The sequence below is a fragment of the Bos taurus genome, chromosome X (genome assembly GCF_002263795.3).
Source record: "Bos taurus isolate L1 Dominette 01449 registration number 42190680 breed Hereford chromosome X, ARS-UCD2.0, whole genome shotgun sequence".
Taxonomy (NCBI): domain Eukaryota; kingdom Metazoa; phylum Chordata; class Mammalia; order Artiodactyla; family Bovidae; genus Bos; species Bos taurus.
This window is the reverse complement of record NC_037357.1, coordinates 36,329,910-36,343,546: the sequence shown is the minus strand read 5'-3', so window position 1 is coordinate 36,343,546 and position 13,637 is coordinate 36,329,910.

Below are 13,637 nucleotides of genomic sequence, written 5' to 3'. Positions count from 1 at the left end.
ACAGCCTGAGCTTCATATATTTTGGGCGCTTTTAAGAGGATCTTTGAAGCCAGTGGCAGGGCAGAGCCTTTCCTGTTCCTCCCTATCCGTGAACACAGTCTGCCGTGATAGAACCCGGAGAGCTCTGCCCCGGTGGGTTGGAGGGAGGCAGGTGCTGCTCCTGGGGATGATGGCAATGGTCCTGGGGTTGACGGTGATGGAGTCTCTCACCCGCCAGCACCCAGCAGCTCTAGTGGTGACAGTGATCTTTCCTTTCAAAATATAAGCCAGAGGCGGTCCTAAGATGGCAGAGGATTAGGACGGGGAGACCACTTTCTCTCCCACAAATTCATCAAAAGAACATTTAAACACTGAGTAAATTCCACAAAACAATTTCTGAATGCCGGCAGAGGACATCAGGCACTCAGAAAAGCAGCCCATTGTCTTCAAAAGGAGGTAGGAAAAAATATAAAAGACGAAAAGATAGACAAAAGAGGTAGGGACGGAGCTCCGTCTCAGGAAGGGAGTCTTGAAAAGAGAGAAGTTTCCAAACACCAGGAAATACTCTCACTGCCGAGTCTGTGGCGAGCCTTGGAACCACAGAGGGCAACATAACTGGGAGGAAAAGTAAATAAATAATTAAACCCCACAGATTACGTGCCCAACAGTAATTCCCCCAGCAGAGAAGCAGCATAGATGCCTGCACCCACCATTAGCAAGAGGGGGCTGGGCAGGGAGGCGCTGGCTGCATTGCTTAGAGCAAGGACCGGGCCTGAATGCCCTGAGGGCAATCTGAGGGAACTAACTTAGGCTAGCAAACCAGACTGTGGGATAGCTACCACACAAAAAGTCCTAACCTAAGACACTGTCAGGCCCGCTTACAGAACAAAGGACTGAGCAGAGCTAGCCGGCTACCGACCATCCCCCTCCGGTGACAAGCAGCCAGAGCCAGAAGGGGGCAATTGTGGCCCCAAAGAGGCATTATCTACCAAACTGCAAGCAGGCTTCTTTGCTAACTAAGACTTCTTGGGATTCTGGATGGTCAACATCCACCTGAGAAGGTGCGCAGGTTGTACACCCAGAAAACCGAGGGGCAGGGATGAGGGAGGAGATAAGTCTCAGCGATTGCACTCACCAAACACCTGATCACCTGAGCTGCTCAGACCTGGGAAGGGCACAAGACGCAGACCCAACAGAGTCTGCGCCTCTGAGGACTACCCTAGTACCTGAAGCTGAGCGGCTTAGACCTGGGAGGTTCATGCAGCCCAGGGATGGCCTCAGATGGTTCCCGGCACAGCAACCTAGAGCCCGAGCAGTGTGGGCAGGGAGGGCACACGCGCCATGAGTGGGGGCAGGCCCAGTGTGGCTGAGACACTGTGAGCACACACCAGTGTTATTTGTTTGCAGTGTTCCTCCTTCCCCACAGCGCGACTTAACAAGTGAGCCTAAAAGTGTCCACCACCGCCCCCTTGTGTCAGGATGGAAATTAGACACTGAAGAGAGTAGCAAACAGAAGAAGCTAAAACAGAGGGAACCGCCTTGGAAGTGACAGGTGCAATAGATTAAAACCCTGGAGTTAGTACCGACTACATAGGAAGGCGACTACAGATCTTGAGAAATATAAGCCAGACCAAGGAACTCTCCAAAAATGAACTGACCCCACACTGCCCACAACAACACCAGAGAAAGTCCTAGATATATTTTTACTACCATTCTTTATTTTTTTTTAATTTTAAAAATTTTAAGTCCTCTATTACTCTTAATTTTCATTTTTATAACCTACTATTACTTTGCCGAAAAAAAGAGAGACCCTATTTCTTAAAGCAAACTTCATATATATATATATATTTTATAATTTTTGTGACTTTGTTTTTTTTCTCTTTCCTTTAATATTGTATTTTTGAAAATCCAAACTCTACTCTATTCTTGGTATTTGTTATCAATTTTGTACCTTTAAGAAATGAATCTTCAGTACCCATTTTTACTTGGGAGCGAGCTTACTGGCTTGACTGCTCTCTCTGCCTTTGGACTCTCCTTTTTCTCTACCAGGTCGCCTCTATCTCCTCCCTCCCCCTTCTTTTCTCTACCGAACTCTGTGAATCACTTTGTGTGTTCCAGACGGTGGAGAACACTTAGGGAACTGATTACTGGCTGGATCTGTCTCTCTCCTTTTGATTCCCCCCTTTATCCTCCTGGCCACCTCTGTCTCCTTCCTCCCTAATCTCTTCTCGGTCTAACTCTGTGAACATCTCTGAGCAGTCCAGACTGTGGAGCGCACATAAGGAAGTGATTACTGGCTAGCTGGCTCTCTCCTCTTTTGATTCCACCTCATCTCATTCGGGTCACCTCTAACTCCCTCCTCCCTCTTCTCGTCTCCATGTAACTCTGTGAACCTCTCTGGGTGTCCCTCACTGTGGAGAAACTTCATCTTTAACCTAGATGTTTCATCAATGGTGCTGTTTAGATTGAGAAGTCTTGAGGCTATTGTAAAAATAAGACTGAAAACCAGAAGCAGGAGGCTTAAGTCCAAATCCTGAGGACAGCAGAGAACTCCGACTCAAGGGAACATTAATCAACAGGAGCTCATCAAACACCTCCACACCTACACTGAAACCAAGCACCACCTAAGGGCCAACAAGTTCCAGAGCAAGACATACCATGCAAATTCTCCAGCAACACAGGAACACAGCCCTGAGCTTCAATATACAGGCTGCCCAAAGTCACTCCAAACCCACTGACATCACATAACTCATTACTGGACACTTCATTGAACTCCAGAGAGAAGAAATGAAGCTCCACCCACCAGAACACCGACACAAACTTCCCTTGACAAGCAACCCATACAACCCCACCCACAGCAAGGAAACTCCACTATAAAGAGAATTCCACTAACTGCCAGAATACAGAAAGGCCATCCCAAACACAGCAATATAAACAAGATGAAGAGACAGAGGAATTTACCCAGCAGGTAAAGGAACAGGATAAATGCCCACCAAACCAAACAAAAGAGGAAGAGATAGGGAATCTACCTGATAAATAATTCCAAATAATGATAGTGAAAATGATCCAAAATCTTGAAATCAAATGGAATCACAGATAAATAGCCTGGATACAAGGACTGAGAAGATGCAAGAAAGATTTAACAAGGATCTAGAAGAAATAAAAAAGAGTCAATATATAATGAATAATGCAATAAATGAGATAAAAAACACTCTGAAGGGAACAAATAGTAGAATAATGGAGGCAGAAGATAGGATTAGTGAAGTAGAAGATAGAATAGTAGAAATAAATGAATCAGAGAGAAAAAAACGAATTAAAAGAAATGAGGACAATCTCAGAGACATCAGGGACAATGTTCAATGCCCCATCATTTGAATCATAGGAGTCCCAGAGGAAACAGACAAAAAGAAAGACCATGAGAAAATAGTTGAGGAGATAATAGTTGAAAACTTCCCTAAAATGGGGAAGGAAATAATCACCCAAGTCCAAGAAAACCAGAGAGCCACAAACAGGATAAACCCAAGGTTAAATACCCCAAAAAACATATTAATCAAATTAACAAAGATCAAACACAAAGAAAAAATATTAAAAGCAGCAAGAGGAAAAAAACAAATAACACACAAGGGGATTCCCATAAGGATAACAGCTAATCTTTCAATAGAAACTCTTCAGGCAAGGAGGGAATGGCAGGACATATTTAAAGTGATGAAAGAAAATAACCTACAGCCAAGATTACTGTAACCCGGCAAGGATCTCGTTCAAATATGGAGAAATCAAAGCTTTACAGACAAGTGAAAGCTGAGAGAATTCAGCACCACCAATCCACCTCTCCAACAAATGCTAAAGGATCTTCTCTAGACAGGAAACACAAAAAGGGTATATAAACTCGAACCCAAATCAATAAAGTAAATGGCAATGGGATCATCAGTTCAGTTCAGTCCAGTTCAGTCGCTCAGTCGTGTCCGACTCCTTGCGACCCCATGAATCACAGCACGCCAGGCCTCCCTGTCCATCACTAACTCCCGGAGTTCACTCAGACTCAAGTCCATCGAGTCAGTGATGCCATCCAGCCATCTCATCCTCTGTAGTCCCCTTCTCCTCCTGCCCCCAATCCCTCCAAGCATGAGTCTTTTCCAATGAGTCAACTCTTCACATGAGGTGGCCAAAGTACTGGAGTTTCAGCTTTAGCATCATTCCTTCCAAAGAAATATTTATCTTAAATGTAAATGGGATGAATGCCCCAACCAAAAGACAAAGACTGGCTCAATGGATACAAAAACAAGACCCCTATATATGTTGTCTACAAGAGACCCACCTCGAAACAAGGGGCACATACAGACTGAAAGTGAAGGGCTGGAAAAAGATATTCCACACAAATAGAGACCAAAAGAAAGCAGGAGTAGCAATACTCACATCAGATAAAATAGACTTTGAAATAAAGGCGTGAAAAGAGACAAAGAAGGACACTACATAATGACCAAAGGATCAATTCAAGAAGATATAACAATTATAAATATATATGCACCCAACATAGGAGCACTGCAATATGTAAGACAAATACTAACAAGTATGAAAGGGGAAATTAACAATAACACAGTAATAGTGGGAGGCTTAAATACCTCACTCACATCTATAGATAGATCAACTAAACAGAAAATTAACAAGGAAACACAAACTTTAAATGATAAAATAGACCAGTTAGACCTAATTGATATCTATAGGACATTTCACCCCAAAATAATGAATTTCAACTTTTTCTCAAGTGCACACGGAATCTTCTCCAGGATAGATCACATCCTGGGCCATAAATCTAGCTTTGGGGGGAGAGGAGCCAAGATGGCAGAGGAGTAGGACGGGGAGAACACCTTCTCCCCCACAAATTCATCAAAAGAGCATTTAAACATCGAGTAAATTCCACAAAACAACTACTGAATGCTGGCAGAGGACATCAGGCACCCAGAAAAGTAACCCAACTCTTCGAAAGGAGGTAGGGAAAAAATATAAAAGACAAAAAAAGAGACAAAAGAGGGAGGGACGGAGCTCCGTCCCGGGAAGGGAGTCTTAAAAAGAGAGAAGTTTCCAAACACCAGGAAACCTTCTCACTGCCGAATCTGTGCCGAGCTTTGGAAGCACAGAGGGCAACATAACAGGGAGAAAAAATAAACAATTAAAACTCGCAGATTGCGAGCCCTAAGGTAACTCCCCCAGCGGAGAAGCAGAGCAGACGCCAGCAGAAGCAGGCCTGCACACGCCATTAGCAAGCGGGGGCTGAGCAGGGAGGGGCGGCGCGGGCCGCATCGCTGAGAGTAAGAATCTGGCCTGAATACCCTGAGCACTATCTGAGCGAAATAATTTGGGCTAGCAAACCAGACTGTGGGATATCTACCACGTGAAAAGCCAGCCCCAACCTAAGACACCGCCAGGCCCGCGCACGGAACAAAGGACTGAACAGAGATAGCCGGCTGCAGACCTTCCCCCTCCGGTGACAGGCAGCCAGAGCCGGAAGGGGGCAATCGCAGCCCCAGAGAGACATTATCTATAAAACTGTAAGCAGGCTTCTTTGCTAACTAAAACTTCTTGGGGGTCTGGACGGTCAACATTTGCCTGAGAAGGTGTGCCAGTTTTACACCCAGATAACTGAGTGGTGGGGAGGTGATAAGTCGCAGCATTGGCGCTCACTAAACACCTCATCACCTGAGCTGCTCGGACCTGGGAAGAGCACAAAACGCAGGCCCAACTGAGTCTGCGCCTATGAGGACTACCCGAGTGCCTGAACCTGAGCGGCTTGGACCTGGGAGGTGCACGCAGCCCAGGGCCGGCCTCGGATTGTTCCCAGCGGAACAACCTAGAGCCTGAGCAGTGTGGGCAGGGAGGCTACACGCGCCGTGAGCGGGGGCAGACCCAGTGTGGCTGAGGCACTGCGAGCGTACGCCAGTGTTATTTGTTTGCAGCATCCCTTCCTCCCAACAGCGCGACTGAACAAGTGAGCCTAAAAAAAAAAAAAAGTTTCCCCCACCGTCCCCTTTGTGTCAGGGCGGTAACCAGACACTGAAGAGACGAGCAAACAGAAGAAGCTATAACAGGGAAACGCCTTGGAAGCTACAGGCAATAGATTAAAACCCCGTGGTTACTACGGACTACACAGGAAGGGGCCTATAGGTCTTGAGAAATATAAGTCAGACCAAGGAACTAGCCAAAAATGAACTGAACCCACAGTACTCACAACAAAACCAGAAAAAGTCCTAGATATATTTTTACTATTTTTACGATCATTCTTTCTTTCTTTCTTTCTTTTTTTAATTTTTAGGAAAAAAAATTTTTTTTAAGTCCTCTATTGTTCCTTTAATTTTCACTTTTATAACCTATTACTTTGCAAAAAAAAAAAAAAAAAAAAAGACCCTATTTTTTTTCTTCTTCAGAAAACTTCATATATATATATTTTATAATTTTTTGACCTTGTTTTTTTGTTTTTTGATTTTTTTTTCTTCTTTTCTTCTTTTCTTCTTTTCTTTAACATTGTATTTTTGAAATTCCAAACTCTACTCTAGTTTTTTAATTTTAGCTTTTTGGTATATGTTATCAATCTTGTACCTATAGTTTTTTTTATAATTGCTGTGACTTTTTTTTTTATTCTGTTTCTTTCTCTTCTTCTTTTATATAACACTGTATATCTGAAATTCCCAACTCTACTCTAGATTTTTAATTTATGCTTTTTGGTATTTGATATTAATTTTGTACCTGTGTTTTCTTTATAATTTTTGTGACATTGTTTGTTTTTGTTTGTTTGATTGTTTTCTCTCTTTATGTCTCTTCTTCCTTTTTTTTAACATTGTATTTTTGAAATTCCAAACTCTACTCCAGATTTTTAATTTTTGCTTTTTGGTATTAGATATCAATTTCGTACCTGTATTTTCTTTATAATTTTCGCGACCTTGTTTGTTTTTCTTTGTTCGTTTTTTCTCTCTTTCTTTTCCTTCTTCTTTTCTTTAACATCGTATTTTTGAAATTCCAAACTCTACTCTAGATTTTTAGTTTTTGCTTTTATGTATTTGTTACCAATTTTGTACCTTTAAGAACCCAATCCTCAGGTTGGGGATTGGGTCCATTTTTCACTAGGGAGCGAGATTACTGGCTTGACTGCTCTCCCTCCCTTTGGACTCTCCTTTTTCTCCACCAGGTCACCTGTGTCTCCTCCCTAACCCCTCTCTACTCTACCCAACTCTGTGAGTTTCTGTGTGTTCCAGACGGTGGAGAACACTTAGGGAACTGATTACTGGCTGGATCTGTCTCCCTCCTTTTCATTCCCCCCTTTTATCCTTCTGGCCACCTCTGTCTCCTTCTTCCTTCCTCTCTTCTCTGTATAACTCCATGAACATCTCTGAGTGGTCCAGTTGTGGAGTGCACATAAGGAAGTGACTACTGGCTACCCCACTCTCTCCACTATTGATTCCACCTCATCTCAATTGGGTCACCTCTAACTCCCCCCCCCCCCCGCCTTCTCTTCTCCATGTAACGCTATGAACCTCTCTGAGTGACCCTCACAGTAGAGAAACTTTTCATCTTTAACGTAGATGTTTTATCAATGGTGCTGTATAGAAGGAGAAGTTTTGAAACTACTGTAAAAATAAGACCAATAACTGGAAGCAGGAGGCTTAAGTCCAAACTCTGACTCCAGGGAACTCCTGACTCCAAGGAACATTAATAGACAGGAGCTCATCAAACGTCTCCATACCGACACTGAAACCAAGCACCACACAAGGGCCAACAAGTTCCAGGGCAAGACATACCAAGCAAATTCTCCAGCAACAAAGGAACACAGCCCTGAGCTTCAAGATACAAGCTGCCCAAAGTCACCCCAAAACCATAGACATCTCATAACTCATTACTGGACATTTCATTGCACTCCAGAGAGAAGAAATACAGCTCCACCCACCAGAACACCGACACAAGCTTCCCTAACCAGGAAACCTTGACAAGCCACCTGTACAAACCCACACACAGCGAAGAAAAGCCACAATAAAGAGAACTCCACAAACTGCCAGAATACAGAAAGGACACCCCAAACTCAGCAATTTAAACAAGATGAAGAGACAGAGGAATACCCAGCAGATAAAGGAACAGGATAAATGCCCACCAAACCAAACAAAAGAGGAAGAGATAGGGAATCTACCTGATAAAGAATTCCAAATAATGATAGTGAAATTGATCCAAAATCTTGAAACTAAAATGGAATCACAGATAAATAGCCTGGAGACAAGGATTGAGAAGATGCAAGAAAGGTTTAACAAGGACCTAGAAGAAATAAAAAAGAGTCAATATATAATGAATAATGCAATAAATGAAATTAAAAACACTCTGGAGGCAACAAATAGTAGAATAACAGAGGCAGAAGATAGAATTAGTGAATTAGAAGATAGAATGGTAGAAATAAATGAATCAGAGAGGATAAAAGAAAAACGAATTAAAAGAAATGAGGACAATCTCAGAGACCTCCAGGACAACATTAAATGCTACAACATTCGAATCATAGGGGTTCCAGAAGAAGAAGACAAAAAGAAAGACCATGAGAGAATACATGAGGAGATAATAGTTGAAAACTTCCCTAAAATGGGGAAGGAAATAATCACCCAAGTCCAAGAAACCCAGAGAGTCCCAAACAGGATAAACCCAAGGCAAAACACCCCAAGACACATATTAATCAAATTAACAAAGATCAAACACAAAAAACAAATATTAAAAGCAGCAAGGGAAAAACAACAAATAACACACAAGGGAATTCCCATAAGGATAACAGCTGATCTTTCAATAGAAACTCTTCAAGCCAGGAGGGAATGGCAAGACATACTTAAAATGATGAAAGAAAATAACCTACAGCCCAGATTATTGTACCCAGCAAGGATTTCATTCAAGTATGAAGGAGAAATCAAAAGCTTTTCAGACAAGCAAAAGCTGAGAGAATTCTGCACCACCAAACCAGCTCTCCAACAAATACTAAAGGATATTCTCTAGACAGGAAACACAAAAACGGTGTATAAATTTGAACCCAAAACAATAAAGTAAATGGCAACGGGATCATACTTATCAGTAATTACCTTAAATGTAAATGGGTTGAATGCCCCAACCAAAAGACAAAGACTGGCTGAATGGATACAAAAACAAGACCCCTACATATGTTGTCTACAAGAGACCCACCTCAAAACAGGGGACACATACAGACTGAAAGTGAAGGGCTGGAAAAAGATTTTCCATGCAAATAGGGACCAAAAGAAAGCAGGAGTAGCAATACTCATATCAGATAAAATAGACTTTAAAACAAAGGCTGTGAAAAGAGACAAAGAAGGTCACTAAATAATGATCAAAGGATCAATCCAAGAAGAAGATATAACAATTATAAATATATATGCACCCAACACAGGAGCACCACAATATGTAAGACAAATGCTAACAAGTATGAAAGGAGAAATTAACAATAACACAATAATAGTGGGAGACTTTAATTCCCCACTCACACCTATGGATAGATCAACTAAATAGAAAATTAACAAGGAAACACAAACTTTACATGATACAATAGACCAGTTAGACCTAATTGATATCTATAGGACATTTCATCCCAAAACAATGAATTTCACCTTTTTCTCAAGCACACATGGAACCTTCTCCAGGATAGATCACATCCTGGGCCATAAAGCTAGCCTTGGTAAATTCAAAAAAATAGAAATCATTCCAAGCATCTTTTCTGACCACAATGCAGTAAGATTAGATCTCAATTACAGGAGAAAAACTATTAAAAACTCCAACATATGGAGGCTGAACAACACGCTGCTGAATAACCAACAAATCATAGAAGAAATCAAAAAAGAAACCAAAATTTGCATAGAAACGAATGAAAATGAAAACACAACAACCCAAAACCTGTGGGACACGGTAAAAGCAGTCCTAAGGGGAAAGTTCATAGCAATACAGGCACACCTCAAGAAACAAGAAAAAAGTCAAACAAAGAACCTAACTCTACACCTAAAGCAACTAGAAAAGGAAGAAATGAAGAACCCCAGGATTAGTAGAAGGAAAGAAATCTTAAAAATTAGAGCAGAAATAAATGCGAAAGAAACAAAAGAGACCATAGCAAAAATCAACAAAACCAAAAGCTGGTTCTTTGAAAGGATAAATAAAATTGACAAACCATTAGCCAGACTCATCAAGAAACAAAGGGAGAAAAATCAAATCAATAAAATTAGAAATGAAAATGGAGAGATCACAACAGACAACACAGAAATACAAAGGATCATAAGAGACTACTATCAACAATTATATGCCAATAAAATGGACAACGTGGAAGAAATGGACAAATTCTTAGAAAAGTACAACTTTCCAAAACTGGACCAGGAAGAAATAGAAAATCTTAACAGACCCATCACAAGCATGGAAATTGAAACTGTAATCAAAAACCTTCCAGCAAACAAAAGCCAGGTCCAGACGGCTTCACAGCTGAATTCTACCAGAAATTTAGAGAAGAGCTAACACCTATCCTACTCAAACTCTTCCAGAAAATTGCAGAGGAAGGTAAACTTCCAAACTCATTCTATGAGGCCACCTTCACCCTAATACCAAAACCTGACAAAGATCCCACAAAAAAAGAAAACTACAGGCCAATATCACTGATGAACATAGATGCAAAAACCCTTAACAAAATTCTAGCAATCAGAATCCAACAACACATTAAAAAGATCATACACCATCACCAAATGGGCTTTATCCCAGGGACACAAGCATTCTTCAATATCCGCAAATCAATCAATGTAATACACCACATTAACAAATTGAAAAATAAAAGCCATATGATTATCTCAATAGATGCAGAGAAAGCCTTTGACAAAATTCAACACCCATTTATGATAAAAACTCTCCAGAAAGCAGGAATAGAAGGAACATACCTCAACATAATAAAAGCTATATATGACAAACCCACAGCAAACATTATCCTCAATGGTGAAAAATTGAAAGCATTTCCTCTAAAGTCAGGAAAAAGACAAGGGTGCCCACTTTCACCATTACTGTTCAACATAGTTTTGGAAGTTTTGGCCACAGCAATCAGAGCAGAAAAAGAAATAAAAGGAATACAAATTGGAAAACAAGAAGTAAAACTCTCACTATTTGCAGATGACATGATCCTCTACATAGAAAACCCTAAAGACTCCACCAGAAAAGTACTAGAACTAATCAATGACTATAGTAAAGTTGCAGGATATAAAATCAACACAAAGAAATCCCTTGCATTCCTATACACTAATAATGAGAAAACAGAAAGAGAAATTAAGGAAACAATTCCATTCACCATTGCAATGGAAAGAATAAAATACTTAGGAATATATCTACCTAAAGAAACTAAAGACCTATATATAGAAAACTATAAAACACTGGTGAAAGAAATCAAAGAGGACACCAATAGATGGAGGAATATACCATGTTCATGGATTGGAAGAATCAATATAGTGAAAATGAGTATACTACCCAAAGCAATTTATAGATTCAATGCAATCCCTATCAAGCTACCAACGGTATTCTTCACAGAGCTAGAACAAATAATTTCACAATTTGTATGGAAATACAAAAAACCTCGAATAGCCAAAGCGATCCTGAGAAAGAAGAATGGAACTGGAGGAATCAACCTACCTGACTTCAGGCTCTACTACAAAGCCACAGTTATCAAGACAGTATGGTACTGGCACAAAGACAGAAATATAGATCAATGGAACAAAATAGAAAGCCCAGAGATAAATCCATGCACATATGGACACCTTATCTTTGACAAAGGAGGCAAGAATATACAATGGATTAAAGACAATCTCTTTAACAAGTGGTGCTGGGAAAACTGGTCAACCACTTCTAAAGAATGAAACTAGAACACTTTCTAACACCATACACAAAAATAAACTCAAAATGGATTAAAGATCTAAACGTAAGACCAGAAACTATAAAACTCCTAGAGGAGAACATAGGCAAAACACTCTCTGACATACATCAGAGCAGGATCTTCTATGACCCACCTCCCAGAATATTGGAAATAAAAGCAAAAATAAACAAATGGGACCTAATTAACCTTAAAAGCTTCTGCACATCAAAGGAAACTATTAGCAAGGTGAAAAGACAGCCTTCAGAATGGGAGAAAATAATAGCAAATGAAGCAACTGACAAACAACCAGTCTCAAAAATATACAAGCAACTCCTACAGCTCAACTCCAGAAAAATAAACGACCCAATTAAAAAATGGGCCAAAGAACTAAATAGACATTTCTCCAAAGAAGACATACAGATGGCTAACAAACACATGAAAAGATGCTCAACATCACTCATTATCAGAGAAATGCAAATCAAAACCACTATGAGGTACCATCTCACACCAGTCAGAATGGCTGCGATCCAAAAGTCAACAAATAATAAATGCTGGAGAGGGTGTGGAGAAAAGGGAACCCTCTTACACTGTTGGTGGGAATGCAAACTAGTACAGCCACTATGGAGAACAGTGTGGAGATTCCTTAAAAAACTGGAAATAGAACTGCCTTATGATCCAGCAATCCCACTGCTGGGCATACACACTGAGGAAACCAGAAGGGAAAAACACACGTGTACCCCAATGTTCATCGCAGGACTGTTTATAATAGCCAGGACATGGAAGCAACCTAGATGTCCATCAGCAGATGAATGGATAAGAAAGCTGTGGTACATATACACAATGGAGTATTACTCAGCCATTAAAAAGAATACATTCGAATCAGTTCTAATGAGGTGGATGAAACTGGGGCCTATTATAGAGACTGAAGTAAGCCAGAAAGAAAAACACCAATACAGTATACTAACGCATATATATGGAATTTAGAAAGATGGTAACAATAACCCTGTGTACGAGACAACAAAAGAAACAGTGATGTATAGAACAGTCTTATGGACTCTGAGGGAGAGGGAGAGGGTGGGAAGATTTGGGAAAATAGCATTGAAACATGTAAAATATCATGTATGAAACGAGATGCCAGTCCAGGTTCGATGCACGATACTGGATGCTTGGGGCTAGTGCACTGGGACGACCCAGAGGGATGGTATGGGGAGGGAGGAGGGAGGAGGGTTCAGGATGGGGAACACATGTATACCTGTGGTGGATTCATTTTGATATTTGGCAAAACTAATACAATTATGTAAAGTTTAAAAATAAAATAAAATTTAAAAAAATCTAGCTTTGGTAAATTAAAAAAAATTGAAATCATTCCAAGCATCTTTTCTGACCACAATGCAGTAAGATTAGATCTCAATTACAGGAGAAAAACTATTAAAAAGGCAAAGATATGGAGCCTGAACAACACGCTACTGAATAACTAACAAATCAGAGAAGAAATCGAAAACAAAATCAAAATATGCATAGAAACGAATGAAAATGAAAACACAACAACCCAAAATCTGTATGACACTTTTTTATAAATTTTATTTTATTTTTAAACTTTACAATATTGTATTAGTTTTGCCAAATATCAAAATGAATCCGCCACAGGTATACCTGTGTTCCCTATCCTGAGCCCTCCTCCCTCCTCCCTCCCCATGCCCTCCCTCTGGGTCATCCCAGTGCACCAGCCCCAAGCATACAGCATCGTGCATCGAACCTGGACTGG